General features: G+C 44.4%; 1 long non-coding RNA gene across 19 annotated transcripts in view; it reads right to left on the bottom strand.

Moving 5' to 3' along the window:
* Window positions 1-23,660, bottom strand: part of LOC102547530 (uncharacterized) — a 153,770-nt gene that overhangs the window by 40,055 nt on the left and 90,055 nt on the right. For 3 of the 19 annotated variants that reach the window (XR_015633572.1, XR_015633571.1, XR_015633563.1), the window contains one exon: window positions 20,289-20,494. The exons of 9 other annotated variants lie outside the window; for them this stretch is intronic. This is a non-coding gene — a long non-coding RNA (uncharacterized LOC102547530). Of the gene's footprint in view, window positions 1-18,632; window positions 20,225-20,288; window positions 20,495-23,660 lie in introns of those variants that run through there. 7 more of the 19 variants (XR_015633560.1, XR_015633562.1, XR_015633579.1 and 4 more) reach the window with 6 other exon arrangements.

The raw sequence follows: 23,660 nt of genomic DNA, 5'->3' as shown, positions 1-23,660 counted from the left end.
TCAGAGAAAGAACTGAAAGAGCTTGAAGGGGCTCGAGACCCCATATGTACAACAATGCCAAGCAACCAGAGCTTCCGGGACTAAGCCACTACCCAAAGACTATACATGGACTGACCCTGGACTCTGACCTCATAGGTAGCATTGAATATCCTAGTAAGATCATCAGTGTAAGGGGAAGCCCTGGGTCTGCTAAGACTGAACCCCCAGTGAACGTGATTGTTGGGGGAAGGGCGGCAATGGGGGGAGGATGGGGAGGGGAACACCCATAAAGAAGGGGAGGGGGAGGGATTAGGGGGATGTTTGCCCGGAAACCGGGAAAGGGAATAACACTCGAAATGTAAATAAGAAATACTCACGTAAAAAAAAAAAATAAAAGAGTGGGTGTTCAGGGAGGTGACGTTGAGTACAGAGCACAGGAGCCTCGCGGGAGTCCAGGGCGGATTGCTCCAGAGGAAGCGCATGCGCAAGTGTGAGGCCACGTGACCAGCTGCAGACCAAGGCAGGGCATCGGATTTAATGAATGAGGCCAGATTTTGGGGGGACGCTAAGCCTACGTCTGAGGTTCTGGGGTTAGTCACAAGGAAGGAAGCCAAGTATCCAGCACAGCCACCCTGAGAGGCTGAGAAGACTGCCAGAGGGAACAGCTTAGGGCTTCATGAATAAAAGAGATTGAGTTTGATAAAGGAACGAGTTACGGTTCATCCGCCAGTGGGTTGCACTCCTTGCCTTCCACCTTCTTGGGAACCCTGAGCATCTAAGCAGGTGGGCTCTGTGCTCCAGAGTCCCTCATCCATGTGCACATCCCTCTCATCTCTGTCAACTTATGAGGAGGGCTTGGCAATTTTACGCCGAAGGGAAAGATGGATAGCTAGATAGATATAAGTGTATTACAAATTTTATTTATCTTCCCTGGCAATAGTAGTATATGCCTAAAATTCTGGCATTTAAGAGACTAGGAAATTGCTATAATTCAAGCCTAGCCTGGACTATATAATGAGCTTCGGTCCAGCCTAAGCTACCTACCCAGTTAAGACTTTGTCTCAAAAAGAAATAATATATAACACACGATTCAAAAATAACAGCAAACAATTTCTCATGTTACTACTATTCTAGATAGAGACATGTAAGAGAAGATTATAGAAATGGGTGCATAAAATTATGAAGAGCAAGATGCCTTATAGCCTCTGTTCGCAAGGTGGCGAGCAAAGAGCCAGCTTGAATTTGAAGAGCTGAGAATCAAGGAAGCCAATTGGGATTCTCAACTCGATACCAAAGGCTTGAGACCTGGGGATAAAATTTGAAGGTAAGAGGTTCATATCGGCATCTTTAAAGGCCTAAGACCTGGGAGGCTCCAGTGTCTAATGGTCAGTGGAAATGGGTATCCTAGCTCAAGAGAGAAGACACCTCTTCCTCGCTGCCCTTTGATCCATCTGGTGCTGATGCACTGAACGATGCTGCCACTCTGGTGAAGAGTCCTGTTCTTCCGCCGCTGATATAAGGGCCAGTCCCTTCAAGAGTCAGCTTTACAGCACACTGGAAGTAATGTTTTTATCTTAGTATCCCTCAATGCAGTCATATCGACACACAAAGTTAACTATCACAATACCGTTTATTGTAAATTTCATACAGGCCAATGAGTCTCTAGATGCTTTCTTTCATTTTATCGATTACTGCTGGGTCCGTAGCTATGCAGCCAATCCGTGGCGGCTAATAAGGATCATTATGACATGAACATGGTTATTATTTTCTTTTAAACGATTAGGCAGTGCAAAACAGTAATGATATATTGAAATTCAGGTGTGTGTGTATGCGTATTCATGCGTGCGTGCGTGCGTGCGTGCGTGTGTGTGTGTGTAAGAGACAAGGTGGCCTGGAACTTATGAAACCATACTAGCCTCAAATTTTTTTCCAATCCTCATGCCTCTGCTTCTTGAGTGCTAGGAGTGGACTTTATCTTTTTGTTCTAAGAAGCCTCTTTGTTGAGTGAAATCATAAGGTTTTGAATACTAGAAGACTGTTCCTTAAACATTTTATGCGATTTACATTATAATAATTAAATATACAGTACGTTTGAGTTATACCTTATTATAGTTTCTTTATCACCTTTTAAAGTTTAGATATTAGCAAAACAGTTCATTTGTGTCTGATTAGCTGTCCATTCCCATGGTGTAAACACCCATCACGGCTCATCTCGGATAAGCAGCACGCCGTGCTAATACAGAGCTGGGCGAAGGTGATCCCCTAGTGGAGTTCCTCCATTAGCAGATAGATACAATGGGATGTGAGCGGCCCCAGACACATGCATGATGGTGAACTCCAGTGAAATACTTCAGCAATGGTTAAGTCTAGAACATTACCTCTTAATATTAGAACAGTTACCTTTCTCAATAAGCCTATTTAATCAGAACTTCAGCTTCAATAATGGCTGTATTTAATAACTAGCCTACAAAATCCCCTGAAATTTAATAGCCAACCTATCTGAGCTAGGCATGAGCCAGCTACAGCACAGTCTGCTGTCTTTTTGTTGTTATTGTTGTTGTTTTCTCAAGACAGGGTTTCTCTGTGTAGCCCTGGCTGTCCTGGAACTTGCTCTGTAGGTAAGGCTGGCTTCGAACTCCTGAGGGCTGGGATCAAAGGTGTGCACCACCACACCTGGTCCTGTCTTCACAGCTGATTTTGCAGGATCAGGACTTTTCCTTTCTTTCCCTGGGAGTTGTGTGAAATAAATGATGGTTTTCTAATGGCGTTAACATGTGACAAGCCACACGGAACCTTATCTCTATAACAGCTCCACAGACCAGGCCACACGTATACCCAGACTGCTGTCACTGGCAGAAGTAGAACTCATCAGAACTGCAGTGGCTGAGAGAGCTAGTCTGACCTCAGCCAACCATCCAGGGCCTCCCGCCATAGTCCGGTCATACAAATGTACTCACTGTAGTAGTTAAATTTCTAGTATTGTGGTAACATATAGAAGAAGTGGTTTATTTTGGTTTACAGTCCCAGAAGGTTACAGTCAGTAATGGTGAGGGCAGTATGGCAGCATGACACTGTGGCAGTGTGGCAGCATGGCAGTGTGGCAGCATGGCAGTGTGGCAGCATGGCAGCAGGCATGGTGACAGGAGCAGGAAGTTGGAAGCTCCCTTCTTAAACCAAAAGCAGGAATCAGAAAGAGTGAGCTGTAATGGTGCATGGCTTTTTTTCTTGGCCGTTCCAATAGTGGTTACAATAGACATTTATATAAAATGAGCTCTCTGCAGAGCAAATAATTCTTAAATTGTAATCCAGGTAGAAACAGCTTCATAACAACCAGCTGAGCCCACCCACACACCATGACTACAAAATCACTTCTTTGCCTCCCTTACCCCCCCCCCCCGCTTTCCTTTCTGGAACAATCTCTTTCTGATAGGGTTCCGGGTAGAATTTGTCCTCCTCATGGTTTGTCCAGTGCTCTGTGGGCAAGATCTGATGCTGCCTCAGGGTCAGCCCCAGGGCTCTCCTGAGGTAAAACATCTGCTATTATATAGAAAGCCTTTTCCCAGCTTCTTTCCCAACTCCAGTTTCACATATGGTACCATCTCGAGGTAACCCCCCCCTCCCACTGCCTGTTGACGCCTACAGGGTTACAATACCATCTGTGAATACCGTTCAACACCCCAACAGCGGGCCTGACCACCAGTTTGACTGGAGAGTGTCACGTGCCTTCTAATTTCAAAGTCATCCTCCAGTGACACACTTCCTGCAATAAGGAAACACCCCGACCCCACACCTGTCCAAACAGCACCACAAACCGAGAGCCAAGCGTCCAAACCCCTGAGACCTAGAGGATAGTTCTCATCCAAACCACCACGCTGATAACAATAGGAATAAGAACAACAAAGCAGGGGTTGGGGATTTAGCTCAGCGGTAGAGTGCTTGCCTAGGAAGCGCAAGGCCCTGGGTTCGGTCCCCAGCTCCGAAAAAAAGAAGCAAAAAAAAAAAAAAAGAACAACAAAGCACCACTTTTGGAGAGAATGGAAGTAATTAGTGAAGAGTTGTGTGTTCAGTTTTCTGTTAGAGTGAGACTCAGGGAAGGGTGTTGTGTGCTACTGTTTGAGTGACTTTAGGATAACCTAGAAACCTAGCCAAATGTGTGTGTGTGTGTGTGTGTGTGTGTGTGTGTGTGTGTGTGTGTGTGTGTGTGTGTGTGATGGAGTCTATCTTGCTGTGACCTATTACCTTGTAGAAATGTACCAGCAATACACAGAAATAGATTTGTACTTTCCCCCCCACCTAACCCCTGTACTTTATCACCCTTTCCCCAACAGGATACTTCTATGGTTTAGCCGAGGCTGTCCCTTCCTCCTAGAACACCTGTTACCCTTTTCCTATCAAATCAAGACCCGACTGTACAGCATGAAATCCTTGCTGCTTTTTTAGAAGGCACAAGCTGCACAGAACCTCTTAGGCCCTGTGCCTTCTGGCACTCTGGTGGAATAACGCTTCTTGTCACGTGAATTATAGTTACTCGGCAGCAGACAAATCACGCTCTCTTCAGTCAGCTCCTCCAGTCCTGAGCAGCGAGATAAACAAGCCAGCAGTGCTCTCGGCCTGTGTGGGGAGGCACAGTGATGTGTGGCCTGGATGTAGCCATGACTCATTGCTTCACCAAGTTTTTTTTTTCATCATTATACAGGAGGTAATCACCTCATCCTTCTGCAGCCTCAACCTGGCTTGACTTCAAATGGCATTAGAAGGAAGCCAAGTCCCCTGACATTTCTAGAAGGTAAATAAGTCCTGTTCAGATCACAGGAGCTTTCCCAGGGTCAGGCTTCACAGCCCACGCTAGCACACCACAGTGCAGGGCAAGGGGCTGACGTTCCTGCTGACGGTAATCAGAGTCACCCTAAAGTTCTTGCCAAGGTCAGCACGAGGCAGCAGCACATGGCAAGCCCAACAGGAAGGTGGCCTGACTGTCACACCAGCCGTGTGACCTTCAGCAAGTTGCTTTCCCCTTCCCTTGCCTCCTCGTCTACGAAACAAAGACAAGAAGCTCGCTGCTCTCAACAGCCAGTGCAGTGATTGTGAGGACTTTGTGAATTAACACGTGTGTACTGACACTGCTACTCAGACTGAAGAGAATCCAGGCTATTGTGATAGTTGTTGTTGTTATTGTTATTATTATCATTATTATCCCATTATTATCCCATTATTATTATTATTATTATTATTATTATTATTATTATATTATTATTGTAGGTCTGGGCAGGGAGAATGAGCATTTCCCTGGAAGATGGGAGTGAGGTCTCTAGCCTTCCTCTCACTTCTTAGCTATGAGCCAGAGGCTTAATGACTTTCCTCCTCTGTACACAAATTTTCTTACAAAATTAAACCCTGGGGTCAGGCCAGTTTTCTAGTCCTTTGGGAAAGCTTTCTTAGAACTGGGATCCATGACCCCTGCTGCTCTTTCACCGCATCGGGTGAGCCTGCAGAACTCACCAGTGTGACTTGTGTCTAAGGGTTCCTGGGTGAACTGACTCCGTGTTTAAGAGGGTTCTTCTATCCCAGAAACCTCCACCTCAGGCCCTTCATACTTACTGTCCCTTTGCCTGGAAAACTCTACTTCTAAAACATTCTTTGTCTGAAGGTGTGCCAAAGGTTTGCTCAGAAAACAGGGAAGTTAGCTGCTTAGGCTGAAAGCATTTCTCCTCACCCTAATGTAACATAAATGTACATGTGTGTGCGTGCACACACACGTGCGCGTACACACACACACACACACACACACACACACACACACACACATGCTCGCAAGCACTCTGTAACACAACTTCCTTACTAGAATGTCCCAACCCTCTTGTGGCAGTGCTGGTGCACAACTGTTAGTACTCAGTTTAGTGCACAACTGTTAGGAATTCAGTTTAGAATCTTAAGACAAATAAGGACAATAATAAGTATAATTAGCTAGTAAGTAGAGAATGACCCCAAGCTCACTGCCTGAGGCTTTCGAGCTTTATGACTGAGAGGTGACTGGGCCATGAGGGGCTGACTGAAAGCACAAGCAGGAGGTGGGCCTGGTTGTTGGGAGTGGGCCACACTGGAGTATACCTTTGAAGAACAGGTCTTGTCCTGGCCCTCCCTGCCTTCTCTCTCTCCTTTTCTTGGTCACCCTGACACACTCTGCTCTACTATGCCCTCTCCACTGTGGCACTCTGGCTTACCACAGCCCCAGCGTGTCCAAGCCTCATGAAACCTTAAGAACCAAAAGAACTCTTTCCTCATCTAAGTTCCAGGCACTTTGCTTCAGCAATGGGAAAGCCAGTGAACACCAGCTTTACTGTGTCTGCAGGTCAGAGGTGGAGCTCAAAGGCAGTGGAAAGAAGATGAGAAGAGGGGAACTCCATCCCCTGAGGACCTCAGCAAGAGGACAGACTCCAGGGAGCCTGCACTGACTGCCCCCATGGCTCAGCAGCCGTGGGCCCTGAGGATTCCAAGACAGTGGCTCTGCTTCTTGCTGTCCCTGTTGGGGACCCAGGAAGAAGCATCTAAATCCAGCCAGCTGCTTCAGCCAAGTCCCATGAGCCCACTACACTGTCCAGATGTTTCTTTTGAGGGAGATAGGTGACAAACCCGCGGCAGTTGCTTTGTGGAGAATGGAATGCCCTCCAGACCCCAACTACAGACCATTATAGACCAACAGACATGACGTCATTTAAAAGAACATTCGCCCCAGTGTTTTAGAGCACCCGTAAATGATTAATAAAAATTTATACATGTGGATTATTATCTAAAAATATACTCCATGAAATTCTTTTGAAGGCAATAGCTAGTGGATAGTATTTTACTTCTGGATTTCTAAGTCTTAAAAAAAAAAAATAAGCATGTTGGTCTGAGTCTCTCAACTCATGAAGAAAACATTCCTTTTCCTATGCCGTCTTCCTGTTTGCACACTTGGAATAGGACCCCAACACCTAGATCAGTTGGTCAATCACTGTCCTAACCAGAAATACTCATCCTGATAACAACCTGGCTTTTTGTCTTTGGGTAAGCCCTCTTTTTGCCTCTCAACGGTGTTTTTCAAACCTTTGGGGAAATGGTTAAGAGGTCAAAATAGACAGATTAGACCATTTCTAATCTATTAGTGAGAGGTCCCTAAATTAGTCAGTCTGCCAATCGCTGAGTTTGAGAAACACTATTAATAAGAATTTTCAACAGAATTATATTAGAATCGTTGGTGTGTTTATGATCATTGACTCACAGGAAGAAAAACCAGGCCAAACATAAATTTTTGTCAAGACCCTTGTATTCCCAGATAGCTTACCAAGTAGCCTCTTTCTGTAGCCAGCACTGCTCACAGCACAGTCTGGGAAATTCTGGCCACAAAAAGTAGTCTAAAGGACCAGTTTGAATTTCGTTGTTGTTGTTTTTGTTGTTGTTGTTGTTGTTTTAAGACAGGATTTTTCTGAGTAGCCCCGGTTGTCCTGGAACTCACTTTGTAGACCAGGTTGGCCTTGAACTCTACACAGAGATCTGCCTTCCTCTGCCTCCTGAGCACTGGGATTAAAGGCCTGTTCCACCTCACCCACTTGATAACTTAAAAACAGGATTTATATCTTTTTTCTTTTTCATTTATTGGAGATATTGGAAGGCACTAAACTCTCGAGGTATGAATTTTGCTGGCTACTAACCACATAAGAAAAAGGAGGCATCCTAATGTGTTTTCAGATAGGCTAGAGAGGAAACAATCATTTTGCTTCACAGATACAGGGGTGTTTCAATCCAGCACACTGGGAAATGCATGGTGATGGGACCAGCTCAGTCTTGGGTGATACAAGCATGTCTTTTCACAGTGGATCAGGCACAAAGACAGTGAAAAGGAAAACAGTCAGGAATGCTAGATCCCTAGGGATATTGCCCCCATCTCAAGACCTAATTCTTGGGGCTGGAGAGAAGACTCAGTGGTTAAGAGCACTGCCTGCTATTCCTAAGGACCCAGGTTCAATTCTCAGCTCACAACTGTCTGTAACTTCAGTTCCAATGGATCTGACGCCCTCACACTGATGAACGTAAAAATTAAATAAATTAAAACAAAAAGGCTTAATTCTTTCAAGTTGGCTTTCACCTCCTAAGTTTCCAGAACCTCCCATGCAACCTGGAGACCATGCATTCAAATTGTTGAAGGTCTGCAGGAAATTAAATGTTTAAGCCACAAGAGTAGGTAGAGTGAGAGTCTGTCTTAGATTCTGATAGAAGTATCTGGCACTGGATCTGTACCTCCATATACGATGATGGCTAAATAAAGGATATGCAGCAGCTCTTGTCAGTTATTGATCGACGGGCACTCTCTGACTCCCGGAAGGGAACCCCTGGGGGGAAACCCTGTAGGCGACATCTGCCTGGAGACAAGAGAGATGAGAACTCAGGCAGAGCCTGGCGAGCAGATGTAGTGCAGAGAAGAGTGGGGAAACTGCCGAGAGGTAGGGATGCAAAGAGGTTGCAATGAGTCTGCACCGGAGCCTCTCCAGATTAGAAGGGAATGAGAGCTGAACACAGACACCAGCGATCCTCGGGGTTAAAAGAGTTTAGAGTTCCAGAAAGGCCCAAGGGAAGACACCTTGGTGAACGCTTGACATGTGGTAAGATTCGTGGTAAGAATCGCAGTCATGTGACAAACATTATTTGGTCAGCGGTGGGGGCTGGGAACGTGTGGGGGCTTCATGTAGTAATAACGCAAGCGAAGACTTCCTACCACGGACGGCTCTGTCGTCGTCGTAACATCATCACAGCACAGCCAAACAAAGACATTATCCCCACATTTGTGGCGATGCTGGTGTGAATGAACGCAGTGCATCCTGGTCATGGGAAAACATAGCTCATACAAGTATACACAGTACATAATGCTTGATCGTGACAATAAGCAACCATATTACTGATTTGTACACACAGCATGCTCTACTTGTGTTTGTGCTTGAGTACGCCTTCTGCACTTATTTACAGAAATACTTTATTGAAAAGCCCGTGTGGCATCATGCACATAGCAGCCTCATACATCCTGTGCTGATCATGTCTTTGTATCATTTTCTCTTGCACTGCGCCATCGAAGTTTGTGGAAATGCATACTGTGTGACCCACAGCGTGGCCAAATATAGCGTACTTCTCAGACTGTGGCCTGTTACTAAATGACACTTGACTGTGTATTCAAAGAGTAAAACTGAAGTAGCCCACCACGAACCATCTTTAACACAGGCTCCACAAAACCATTCGAGCCACCAGCAGCTTTCCTGTGTTCCTGGCCAGAGCAGCACTTGGTAAAAGAAACATGGAGGAGGTCAGGCCACAGAAAATGAGGTCAGATCCACCTGTCTCACCCCTACACCAAAAACCAGTTCAAACTACATGATCCGAAACAGGAAAGGCACGGACTGCTAAAGGAACATCGGGAAAACAACGCAAGACATTGGTTAGCAACAGATTTCTGACTAGAACCCCAGCAAAATAGGAAATACACCCAACAATTGACTGATGGGATTACATAACATTAGAAGGCTCCTGCATGGCAACATAAAGTATGAGGAGAACGGACAAATAGCCTACAGAAGAGGAGAGAATCTTTGATGGCTATACTTCAGGCAGGGATTAATGTCTAGAATTTATTTAAAAAAAAAAAACTAGAAAAATTAAACAGCACCATAAAACTGCTAATCAATAAATGGGACCTGGCCAGACAGTTCTCAAAAGAAGCCCAAATGGGCAATAGCTATCTTTTTTTTGTTGTTTTGTTTTCAGTTTTTTTTTAATTTATTTAATACTTAATAATAATTCCTTGGTTTCCGGGCAAACATCCCCCTCCCCCCCCTTCCTTATGGGTGTTCCCCTCCCAGCCCTCCCCCCATTGCCGCCCTCCCCCCAACAGTCTAGTTCACTGGGGGTTCAGTCTTAGCAGGACCCAGGGCTTCCCCTTCCACTGGTGCTCTTACAAGGATATTCATTGCTACCTATGAGGTCAGAGTCCAGGGTCAGTCCATGTATAGTCTCTAGGTAGTGGCTTAGTCCCTGGAAGCTCTGGTTGCTTGGCATTGTTGTACATATGGGGTCTCGAGCCCCTTCAAGCTCTTCCACTTCTTTCTCTGATTCCTTCAACGGGGGTCCTATTCTCAGTTCAGTGGTTTGCTGCTGGCATTCGCCTCTGTATTTGCTGTATTCTGGCTGTGTCTCTCAGGAGCGATCTACATCTGGCTCCTGTCGGTCTGCACTTCTTTGCTTCATCCATCTTGTCTAATTGGGTGGCTGTATATGTATGGGCCACATGTGGGGCAGGCTCTGAATGGGAGTTCCTTCAGTCTCTGTTTTAATCTTTGCCTCTCTCTTCCCTGCCAAGGGTATTCTTGTTCCCCTTTTAGAGAAGGAGTGAAGCATTCACATTTTGATCATCCGTCTTGAGTTTCATTTGTTCTAGGCATCTAGGGTAATTCAAGCATTTGGGCTAATAGCCACTTATCAGTGAGTGCATACCATGTATGTCTTTCTGTGATTGGGTTAGCTCACTCAGGATGATATTTTCCAGTTCCAACCATTTGCCTACGAATTTCATAAACTCGTTGTTTTTGATAGCTGAGTAATATTCCATTGTGTAGATGTACCACATTTTCTGTATCCATTCCTCTGTTGAAGGGCATCTGGGTTCTTTCCAGCTTCTGGCTATTATAAATAAGGCTGCGATGAACATAGTGGAGCACATGTCTTTTTTATATGTTGGGGCATCTTGTGGGTATATGCCCAAGAGAGGTATAGCTGGATCCTCAGGCAGTTCAATGTCCAATTTTCTGAGGAACCTCCAGACTGATTTCCAGAATGGTTGTACCAGTCTGCAATCCCACCAACAATGGAGGAGTGTTCCTCTTTCTTCGCATCCTCGCCAGCATCTGCTGTCACCTGAGTTTTTGATGTTAGCCATTCTCACTGGTGTGAGGTGAAATCTCAGGGTTGTTTTGATTTGCATTTCCCTTATGACTAAAGATGTTGAACATTTCTTTAGGTGTTTCTCAGCCATTCGGCATTCCTCAGCTGTGAATTCTTTGTTTAGCTCTGAACCCCATTTTTTAATAGGGTTATTTGTCTCCCTGCGGTCTAACTTCTTGAGTTCTTTGTATATTTTGGATATAAGGCCTCTATCTGTTGTAGGATTGGTAAAGATCTTTTCCCAATCTGTTGGTTGCCGATTTGTCCTAACCACAGTGTCCTTTGCCTTACAGAAGCTTTGCAGTTTTATGAGATCCCATTTGCCGATTCTTGATCTTAGAGCATAAGCCATTGGTGTTTTGTTCAGGAAATTTTTTCCAGTGCCCATGTGTTCCAGATGCTTCCCTAGTTTTTCTTCTATTAGTTTGAGTGTATCAGGTTTGATGTGGAGGTCCTTGGTCCACTTGGACTTAAGCTTTGTACAGGGTGATAAGCATGGATCGATCTGCATTCTTCTACATGTTGACCTCCAGTTGAACCAGCACCATTTGCTGAAAATGCTATCTTTTTTCCATTGGATGGTTTTGGCTCCTTTGTCAAAAATCAAGTGACCATAGGTGTGTGGGTTCATTTCTGGGTCTTCAATCCTATTCCATTGGTCTATCTGTCTGTCTATGTACCAATACCATGCAGTTTTTTATCACTATTGCTCTGTAATACTGCTTGAGTTCAGGGATAGTGATTCCCCCTGAAGTCCTTTTATTGTTGAGGATAGTTTTAGCTATCCTGGGTTTTTTGTTATTCCAGATGAATTTGCAAATTGTTCTGTCTAACTCTTTGAAGAATTGGATTGGTATTTTGATGGGGATTGCATTGAATCTGTAGATCACTTTTGGTAAAATGGCCATTTTTACTATATTAATCCTGCCAATCCATGAGCATGGGAGATCTTTCCATCTTCTGAAGTCTTCTTCAATTTCTTTCTTCAGTGTCTTGAAGTTCTCATTGTACAGATCTTTTACTTGCTTGGTTAAAGTCACACCGAGGTACTTTATATTATTTGGGTCTATTATGAAGGATGTCGTTTCCCTAATTTCTTTCTCGGCTTGTTTCTCTTTTGTGTAGAGGAAGGCTACTGATTTATTTGAGTTAATTTTATACCCAGCCACTTTGCTGAAGTTGTTTATCAGCTTTAGTAGTTCTCTGGTGGAACTTTTGGGATCACTTAAATAAACTATCATATCATCTGCAAATAGTGATATTTTGACTTCTTCTTTTCCAATCTGTATCCCCTTGACCTCCTTTTGTTGTCTGATTGCTCTGGCTAGAACTTCAAGAACTATATTGAATAAGTAGGGAGAGAGTGGGCAGCCTTGTCTAGTCCCTGATTTTAGTGGGATTGCTTCAAGTTTCTCTCCATTTAGTTTAATGTTAGCAACTGGTTTGCTGTATATGGCTTTTACTATGTTTAGGTATGGGCCTTGAATTCCTATTCTTTCCAGGACTTTTATCATGAAGGGGTGTTGAATTTTGTCAAATGCTTTCTCAGCATCTAATGAAATGATCATGTGGTTTTGTTCTTTCAGTTTGTTTATATAATGGATCACATTGATGGTTTTCCGTATATTAAACCATCCCTGCATGCCTGGGATGAAGCCTACTTGATCATGGTGGATGATTGTTTTGATGTGCTCTTGGATTCGGTTTGCCAGAATTTTATTGAGTATTTTTGCGTCGATATTCATAAGGGAAATTGGTCTGAAGTTCTCTTTCTTTGTTGGGTCTTTGTGTGGTTTAGGTATAAGAGTAATTGTGGCTTCATAGAAGGAATTCGGGAGTGATCCATCTGTTTCAATTTTGTGGAATAGTTTGGATAATATTGGTCTGAGGTCTTCTATGAAGGTTTGATAGAATTCTGCACTAAACCCGTCTGGACCTGAGCTCTTTTTGGTTGGGAGACCTTTAATGACTGTTTCTATTTCCTTAGGAGTTATGGGGTTGTTTAACTGGTTTATCTGTTCCTGATTTAACTTCGGTACCTGATATTTGTCTAGGAAATTGTCCATTTCTTGTAGATTTTCAAGTTTTGTTGAATATAGGCTTTTATAGTAAGATCTGATGATTTTTTGAATTTCCTCTGAATCTGTAGTTATGTCTCCCTTTTCATTTCTGATTTTGTTAATTTGGACACACTCTCTGGGTCCTCTCGTTAGTCTGACTAAGGGTTTATCGGCAATAGCTATCTTTAAGTGCTCAAGATCTCTAGCCGTCAGAGAGACAGACACAAACTGAAACCACTTTGAGAATCTTCTCACCCCAGTCAGAAAATAAATAGCCAGATGGTGGAGGCTCAGGCATGTAATCCCAGCGTTCAGAAGGCAGAGGCAGGCAGATCTCTGTGAGTTTTGAAGCCAGTCTGGTCTACAGAGGGAGTCCCAGGACAGCTCTGGCTACAGAAAGAAACTCTGTCTCAAACCCTCCCCGCTACGAAAGAAAGAAAAAGAAACAAAGAAAGAGATAAAGAAACAAAGAAGCAAAAAGAAAGTGATAAGAGTGCCTTCGTGGCTGAGAGGAAAGGGATGGTTTATTCACTATTGTTCGGGTGTAAAGCAGGTCAACTGCCATCCAAATCAGTACAAAAGCATCTCAAAAACCAAAACTAGATCTACCATATGACTCAGGTACTCCGCACCCCATCATAGAGACACGCGCTCATCTGTGTCTGTTGCTGCTGTCTTCACTAATCAAGGAAATAATTCAACTAGATATCCAAAGGCAGATGACAGGTCCATGCACATGTGACATATGCATGTACATAATACCCAAAATGGATTTTTTTCATTCAATTATATTAAAAAAATGAAATTGTGAAATTTGCCCACAAATAAATTGAATTGGAAAACATTATCTTAAACAAGGCCACCCAGACTCAGAAAGACACATGTAGTGTGTGTTCTCTCATATGTAGATCCATACCTCTCGACTGCTGAATGTGTGTGCTCAGGTGGGAATTAGTATGGTACGGCCAGGAAACCAGAAAGTGGCCCGCATGAGTTACTTTTCTGTGACTGTGATAAGACATCACGACCACAGCAACTTCTAGAAGGGTTTATTTGGAAAGGTTTAGAAGGAAGAGTTTATTTGGGCTTATGGTTTTACCGGAAAAAGAGTCCACAGAGGTGGGAAATGGCAGTCATAGTAGATAATGCTTACAGTGCCCTCTCTCCTCTTCTCCCTCTGTGTGCATGCTGTCTCTCTTTCTCTTCCCCTCCTCTTTGTCTTCCTCCCCACGGCCACTTCACTGACCCCCCTCTTGTATGGTTGGTGAACTCCCCCAAAAGCTGTTTCTCAAGCAATCTGCCTTTATATACACTCAAATGTGCCTTGAATTGTCTTATTTCACTGGTAGAGAAGAAATGATCACCACCCAATCCCAGCATCTCTCCCTCTCCCCCTCCTCCTCCCCCTCTCTCTGTATGTGTATCAGTATGTCTGTCTGTTGTGTACGTTTGTGTGTCTGTGTGTATGTGTCTGTAGGTATGTATCTATATGTGTGTCTGTGTGTCTGGAGGTATTTATCTATATGTGTGTCTGTGTGGGTATCTATGTGTATCCATGTGTGTATGTGTATGTATTCAGCATGGGTGTCTCTCTGCGTTGTATGTCTATATGTGTGTTCATACATGTATCTGTGTGCATTTACATGTATGTCTATGTATTATCTGTATTGTGTCTGTGTGTTCATGTGTATCTGCATGTATTCATGTGTGTCTGTGTGTATGTCTGTGTATGTATTTGTATGTGTATGTGTATGTCTGTGAATATATCTGTGGTTTTGTTTTTGTCTCTATGTGTATGTGTCTGTCTGTCTCTGTGTGTGTATGTATGTCTGTGTATGTGTGTGTGCATGTCTCTGTCTCTCTGTCTCTGTGTGTGTGTGTGTGTGTGTGTGTGTGTGAGAGGGACTGTGTGTATGTCTTTGTATGTGTGTTTATATGTGTGTGTCTGTATGTATGTGTATCTGTATGTATGCATGTGTGTGTGAGTGAGTGTATGTGCATGTGTGTGTGTATGTGTCTCTCTCTCTGTGTATGTCTGTGTACGTCTTTGTATGTGTGTTTATATGTGTGTGTGTCTGTATGTGTATCTGTATGTATGCGTGTGTGTGTGTGTGTGTGTGTGTGTGTGTCACTGTGTATCTTCATTTCCTCATTGACCAGTCTAGTCAATCCCAAAAGCCATGCAGATCTTGGCAGACATTCCTCATTTAAACTACCCCGTATGACTGGAAACAGCAAGGCTTTAAGGGAGGCGTAGTAGGGAAGAAACAGGAAGGACACAGGAAGTAGGGAATACCAGGGGCTAAAAGGTATGGGCAGTGGTAAGGGGAATGGGAAGAGAAGCATCTAACATGGACTGGGCATGAAAACCCCATACAGGAACACGTACTTTGTGAGCTAATTTTAAAAATAAGGTTTTACATTTAAAGTGAAGGAAAGAAAGAAGGCAGATGCTGTACCACATTCTACAACACCAGGACTCACGAGGTGAGAAGCAGAGGCAGGGGGATCCTGAGTTTATAACCAAGGTAATATATTAAGTTCAAGGCCAACCTGGGCTACATAGGGAGACTCTGTGAGAGTGGGGGGATACACAGCACAAAGACTGGGCAGTAAGCATAAGGCTTTGTGTGCAAATGAGATGAATATATGTGTGTGAAGCCCTGGGGAGCCGTTTTCTGGGAAACTAGGGAGTCCAGCACTACAGCAAGTTTAGAGTCCAAGATATAATGATCAATTCTGGTTTGACAAACAAATGACAAACAAATGAAAAAAAAGAAACAAAACAACTTTCAAAATAACCGGTCCAGATAGCATCAATAAAACAGGAGGTAGTTTGACAAAAACCACCTAAAACTTCTATATTAAAAATTATGCACTATCACTTACAGACAAGAAAATTGGGCAATAAACCATACCCATTCATTGAAAGACCCAAAGTGCTCAGAAGCTAAATCTCCTTCTAGCTAAATTCATCTATAGATTTGCCACCCACAGAGAAAATCTCAAGAGGCTGTTGTTTGTTTGTTTGTTTTTGTAGAAATTGACAGGTTGATCTAAAGGTTATGTAAAGCTAGAGGACTGACTTACTGTGACCAAAGCAAAGCTATTTAAAAGACCAAGATTCAAGGGACACGCAGAATCTAATGTCAAGACATTAAAAACATACAAAACCACAGCAATGCATTCCTGACACAGAGGTAAAGAAATAAGTGAATTGAGAAAGTCACATATCAATCTGTTGGTGACAAAAAGCATCAAAGAAACTCAACCTGGTGAGCCTTTGTTACGTGGTGCTGAACTGATGCATAGTTTTCGAAACAAAATAACCCTCAGTTATTACGCCACACCATGTATTGCAAAACTAATCTGAGGTTTAGGTGGTAACGCTTTGGTATGAGGACCCTAGTTCAAACGCCACAACAGTAGTAGTAGCAGCAGAGTAGTAATAGTAGTAGTAGTACTAGTAGTAAATAATTTGAGAATGGGGTATAGCTCAGTGTTACAGGGCTTGACTAGCATGATTCTTGGGTTCAATTCCCAGCATGCAAAACATCAACTTCCCATAAATAGTTGATCTAATCACAAAAGCGAAATTTGCACAGCAGCTAGAAGCAAGCAGGTACCTTCACAGCGCCTGACTGTGCTCTCAGAAGAGACAGACAAAGGACGTACTCACCATCACACAGACACCTACAATTCCTTATTTCGCCAAAGTAATAAACTTGGTCATTAAAGTGAGGACAGTAAGAAAGTGAAACTTAAAAAGATCCCGTCTAAGACAAAACATTTGCGATACCTACATGTTAAAAGAAACTTCGTCCAGAATACACGCTCGTAAACTGGCAAGTAGACAGCCGACTTAAACAAGCTTTGTGAAAGGAAGTATGCAGGTGGCTAGGAGAATGTGAGGGTGCCTGACGTCATTAGGTCCACGAGAAGAACAAGCTAGACCCACAGGAGATACCTTTTCAAATAGCTATGGTTACCACATCACCAAGCTCATCTCAGGAGGCAGAAATGCTCTAACAATCTTCAGATCGCTCTTGGGAGGTGGTAGAACCACTTTAGAAAACTGTATGTGGGTTGGGGATTTAGTTCAGTGGTAGAGCTCTTGCCTAGCAAGCGCAAGGCCCTGGGTTCGGTCCCCAGCTCCAAAGGAAAAAAAAACCTGTACGTTTTCCTTAAATTTTTTAAAAAATTTTATATATGTTTGTTTATGGGTATGTGTATGCAAGTGCAGTATCCACGAAGGCCAGGGAGGGCATTAGATCGCCCCTGGAATGGACTGAAAAGAGGTTGTGAGCCACCCAACATGGTGCTCGGAACCAAACTCTAATCCTCTATAGAGCTGTGACAGCTCTTACCTGCTGAGCCATCTCTCAAGTCCCGTCTTTCAAAAACAAAAGATTTACCCAACCCATGAGAAAGGAATTTCTCTCTCCTAGGTAAATTGCCCATGGAAAGTGAAAGCATATGGCCACCAAAATCATATTCAAGAATGTTTATACCAGCTTTATGCACAGTAGTCCAAGACTGACAAGAACTCAAATGCCAATCAACGTAAGAATGAATACACAATGGGCTTGTCGCACAATCACATGCTGTTTGTAAACAAAAGACTATAGACTACCGACACATTCAGTATCCACAAGAATCTCAAATAAAATAAAATAAAAGTATTTTAAGCAAAAAGTGTCAGCTACGAAAGGGTTCATATTATAGAATTTCACTCATGTAAAATTCAAGAACCAGCTCAACTACTCTATAAGAATAAAAGTCATGGGGTTGGGGATCTAGCTCAGTGGTAGAGCCCTTGCCTAGCAAGCGCAAGGCCCTGGGTTCGGTCCCCAGCTCCGAAAAAAAGAAAAAAGAAATGAAAGAAAAAAAAAAGTCATGGTTGCCTAAAGTGGATGGGGTCAGAAGACTCCAGAGATCACTAGACCTTTGTTGTGTGAGTTAGTGGATGTAATATATATATATATATATATATATATATATATATATATATATACCCAATGGCGACTTGCAGCCTGCCCAGCTTGCTTTATGAACATCTTGGGGGTGGGAGGGAGATGCAGGGATAGAGAAGAATGTTAGACGTTAGGAAAAAGAAAATGTTTAAATTATCTTTCATTTGCAAGCACACACGCGCACACACACGCACACACACACACACACAAACACACACACACACACACACACACACACACACAGGCTATGTAAACATCAGTTTGTGCATTCATGGTGAACTGGGCCAGTGTGGCATAGATGCATTCTGTACTTGAGTTTCAGGTCAATAGAGAACTTCAACTCTCACCCTGGAAAAGGTCTTTTCTCTGTCCTTTGGCTTCCTCTTGGCCTTTTCTTATCAAAATACCCACACATGCTTGAACTGAGAGGGAACAGAAACCCTAATTGTGAATTACACACACACACACACACACACACACACACACACACACATGCAGAGCCCAGGACCCATGGCACATTGTTGACATGTTCATATTTTACTTTCTGCCACAGAGAGGAAACTAGAAAGGGAGCTCCTCTCAACTCCTCAACCTTCCAGATCTGGCCATTCAATTTGTACCTAGGGGTGGACAGCAGGGAAAAAAAAAAGCATGTTTCTTTACAGAACTAGACAAATAATTCCCATTTTAATCATAAGATATCCCTGTAACAGAATTGATGTCCCCTTCTCCTCAAGATGGTCAAGTGACAGTCTGAACAATAGCCCCTCCTTCATTACTAAAGGTACCAGTCACACTAAAATGTAACCACAAGGAAATGAATTCCCTGTCCTTTCACATCTCTGTCCTTGGTTTCCATGGAAGAGGGCTAATTACCTTTTTAATAGCCCTAATTGATGGGCTTACAGATCATATCTTTCAGTCTCCACTTGTGTGGGGGAGGTGGGGGGCGGGACACCCTCCTTTTCTCTTGACCCCTGGGCTCCAGCTCTTCCTCTTTGGAAGGAGGGTGGTGGCCTGGTGAGAGGCCCCTGTCCCGAGCTCTTCTTTCAGAGAACTACCTGCGGCCCATTGTGGGCTGGCCAGGAAGCCCGGCTTTGTCTTGGCCGATTGACACAGCTGCACACTGGGTAAATAGACTCAGATGTTGGGCTTTTGTTTGAAGAATCCTTTCAGATTAATGCTGAGAGAATTAGTTTTAAAACTTAAGCCGAGCTAGGATGAGTAGAATGGAGTCCCGGAGCCATTGAATTCACATCTACCAAATGAGACCCGACTGTCTTACAAGGGTGCTTATCCCCTGTTCTCTTCGGAGGGAACATTGAGGGGCGAGACTCTGGCACTCTGGTGTGCCTTAGGGTCTTTACCCAGCCATTGTGAGAGGGCCTGACCTGAAACTGTGCTGACTCCAGTTCTAGTCCCCGAAAGAAAGAAGAGTCAACCTCAGCCTTGGGGCTGAAGACATGTTGATGACTAAATACAGATTTGCAGGTCTGAGTTCTCTGGTTCCTCATCACAGGAAGAGACAGAAAATGATGGAAAAGACTGTGGGTCCATGGACTGAGAGAAGATGGATCTCTGTGAGTTCTAAACTAGTGACACCTTGACTCAAAAACCAAAAAATGAAGAAAAAAGAAGAGGAGGAGAAGCAGTGGGAGCAGGAGGAAGAGGAGGAGGGGGAAAAAGAATTGAGTAAGGCACTCATAGTCAACTTCTAACCTTCACACACACACACACACACACACACACACACACACACACACACACACACACACACACGAGAGAGAGAGAGAGAGAGAGAGAGAGAGAGAGAACTTGCCAGATGATAAACCTTTACTTTTAGAGTAACTGTTCTCAAGCCTTAAATTAAATTAGAAAACCTGTTCTTGATCATTACGAGTCTTAGTTTGCTTTTTAATCGATGTGGAATCACTACGACTGGAAGCAACTTGGAAAGGAAAGTGTTTGTCTCACCTCAGCACTTTACTGTCAGTAACTGAGGAAAGCCAGGGTATGAACTCAAGGCGGGAAGCTAGAGGCAGGGGCTGGCATCGAGGTCACAGAGCTGCTGACTGGCTTGCTCCTTCTGCTTTCTTTTCCAGCCCAGCACCACCTGCCAGGGAGTGACGCCACCCACAGGGAGCTGGACCCGCCCACATCAATCATCCATCAAGAAAATGCACCACAGGTGGATGGGATGCAGGCATTCTCAATTGAGATTCCTCTTTACAGTGTCAAGCTGACGAATACTTCCTACAGAAGGAAAAAAATTGATGTAGAAAGGAATTAGGTTTTGACTTAAGTGGTTTGTGCTTACCTGTGTCTCTGCTTCAGACTCTAAGCCCTACACAGGTCACTGATCTGAGCAGAGCCATCTTCACTGTGACAGCTGTGATGTCTTGACACGGGGCTGGAGGTACAGCTGTCCTTAGAGTGCTTGCTGAGGAAGCCTGAGATCCGGCGAGCTATCCCCAGGAACCCATCCATTGAAATGCAACGACTTGTCTCCTGGGATTGCAGACACTGAAAGAGTTCATCCGATCCCTGACTTTGCAAGATTCTGCTTTCATTTTTAAAAAAAAATTCAAAAGTATATCAAATGGAAAATGCACATGATGAGTTTATTTGTTTGAGACAGGGTCTCTCTGTGTAGTCTTAGAACTCACTATGTAAACCCAGGCCGGCCTGGAACACAGAGATCTTCAGTGAGCCACCATGCCTGGTCGCACAGGGTGAATATTAAAGGATGTATTTAGGAAGCAAACCTTTTTCATTAAACTAAGCGATCACATACAAAGAACGGGTGCTATGGACACCCCCAGATCTAATCTGTCAACCGTTTCTCTCTCCATCTCCAGTGTTTGAGTGACTGTGACCCCATCTGTGTGCCTGTGTGTGCGCGTGTGTGTGTGTGTGTGTGTGTGTATTCACACAAAGAAAATCTTTTTTATCCCATAGGACCACACACACACACACACACACACACACACACACGCACACGCACGCGCACTCGAACATGCACACACACACATGCACTCTCGCCCCTGTGTTTAAAGACGGTAGGCATAGGATGAACGACCTGCAGTGATTTTCCCCGTTGCCATGACAAAGCATCTGACAACGGCAACATAGGAAGGAAAGGTGTATTTGTCTCACAGCTCCAGCTCCAGGGCCCAGCCACCATGGCCGGGCCATCATAGCAGCAGCAGAATGAGTCCCTGGTCACATTGCATCTGTAGCAACAGAGAGAGACCATTCTCGGCTCTCTTTCTCTCTTTATTCAGTCTGAGCCCCCCAGCACAGGGCGAGGTGTTACCCACACTTTGGATGGGTCTTCCGATCCCAGTCCGCTATGTCGGTTAGTGTTAGCTCTCGGTTTCCTCACCCTGGAGACTGGCTCTGGTCACACCTGGAAGGGATTGTCTTGATTATGTGAATGGAGGTCACTGTGGTGAGGACCGTTCCCTGGTTGGGATCCGGGACTGTATAACTAGAGGACTGAAAAGCAGCCTGCATGCACTGCTCTCTGCTCTGACTGTGTGATAGGACCAGCTGCATGAAACCCTGCTGTGTTGACCTCTCTACTCCTGCTCCCTGAGCCCTGCGCCAGGATGAATCCTCTGTCCCTGAAGTTGCACTGCTGGAGTATTTTAGAACAGCCACAGGGAAAGCAACCAAGGCATTAATGCCGTCTAGAAATCTCCCCACCGACGTGCACTAAGCCTTCACTCCTGGGTTGTTCCAGATCCTCCCAAGCTGACAATCCATACTCGACATTCTCCTCCCAAAGGAGAAGAGTGGAGCTGATCCTTTTCTTCTGCATGCTTTCCCCTAAACGCTCGTGCCTCTGTTTCTCAATGGAGACGCGCTAACCCAGGTCCTGTCTTCCGCCTTCTCACCAAGCACTTTTTACTGACACTTGACCCTTGCCACGGGCACACTGAGATCTTATGAAGCTGGCAGTAGACGAGGCGTTAGACTTTGTCCCAGTGGCTTTCTGTTGCTGGACTAAAACACCACAATGAAAAGCAACGTGTGGAGGAACATGATGAAGGGAAGTCAGGACAGACACTTAAGGCAGGACCCTGGAGGCAGGATAAACCGTGGAGGAGTGCTGCTTACTGGTTTGCTCCTCCTGGCTAGTTCAGCCTGCTTTCTTATACAACCCTGGACTCCTGCCCAGGGTTACACTGCCCTCAGTTGGCAATGCCCTTCCTTGTGGACCACTGATCAAGGAAACGTCCCACACACCTGCTTCCGAGCAATCTGACAGGGAAATTTTCTCTACTCAAGTTCCCTCTTCCCACATGACTCTAGCTTGTGTCAAAGAGGAAACAAAACTAAACCAGCACAGACTTTATGACCTATTAGCCAAACCTCCAGGATTCTGATTCTCCAGAAGTTCCTGGAGAGGAAGTTATAAGGACAAAAAGCATGAGTTTTGAACCCATTATAACAATTTAGAATATCATTGACAGCAGGTGGTGGTGACACATGCCTTTTTCCCTGAGGACACACAGGCAGTGTGTGAGTGAGTTCAAGGCCAGCCTAGTCTACAAAGTGAGATCTGAGATAGCCAGGGCTACACAGAAACACTGTCTCAAAGAAAACAAAACAAAACAAAACAAAATGAACAATAATTTTAAAAAATTATAATTGGGGGGTTGGGATTTAGCTCAGTGGTAGAGCACTTGCCTAGCAAGCGCAAGGCCCTGGGTTCGGTCCCCAGCTCCAAAAAAAAAGAAAAGAAAAAAAATTATAATTGGCCGTAGGAAGCTAGAGTCACCCATGGAATATAGTTTTTGGCCAGTGTGCCTCTTAACTCTGGAAAATTGGATCTAGAAAATAAGCCTAAGCCTTCATAGACGTGAAGAGAGACAATGTAGTTGGGTTAGAAGAGCGCTACCTGGCTCCCTGACTCCTGACTGGTAGAGTGAGGAGCTCAGGGCTGGAAGCCAGAAAGCTTCTAGCAGAGACCTGAGTAACTCAGCAAGTTCTCTGAGCCTCAGTTTCCTCCTCTATAAAATGGGATGATTTCTTTCACCGAGGTCAGACAAAAGACACTAACTGAGCAGTTGGTCTACAGATGTCACCCTTCCTACTGTAAGCAGCCCCTCCTCTGTCCCTTGAAGAAAGGTTTTCTGCAGCAGCTCCTGCCTCCAGGTAGACACGGAAAACAACCACTGAGAAAAGCTGAGCTGCCCAGTATGCTCAACTTGGCTTTACAGAAACCAACGGGAGTTGTACTTGAAATTCGAACAGAGGAGACAGTCCTGTAGTGTCTGCTGTGAAGACAGAAACACCCTGGCCTGGAGACAGGCATGTCTTGATAAATTACAGAGGATGGAGAATGTTAAGCAGGTACCAACCGTTGCAAAGGGACAGTTGATGACAGCACATGGCATCTGCCTTGTTTCTGTCTTCAGCTAAGCAGCACCAGCCTCGTGCTGATTCTGCCCTTTCCTGGCTCTGTCTGTCTGTCCATCACAAGATGAAGGGGCAAATGGATTTCGAATGACTCATATATGCCCTCCCCATGACAGGCTGAACTGTTCCAGAAATCAGTTTAGTCTTCTCCTGTCTGTTCATTCCAGGGCCCAAGAGCCTGGCTTCAGAAACATCCTTTATGAAGTGAGTCTTGGGAATAGCCCGAGAGCGGAATTTCTAAATGTTACTCCCTTGGCCGGAT

The sequence above is a fragment of the Rattus norvegicus genome, chromosome 11 (genome assembly GCF_021556685.1).
Source record: "Rattus norvegicus strain SHRSP/BbbUtx chromosome 11, alternate assembly SHRSP_T2T, whole genome shotgun sequence".
NCBI classification, from domain to species: Eukaryota; Metazoa; Chordata; class Mammalia; order Rodentia; family Muridae; genus Rattus; species Rattus norvegicus.
Note: the sequence above shows the minus strand (reverse complement) of the source record. Positions and strands in the feature narration are given on the sequence as shown.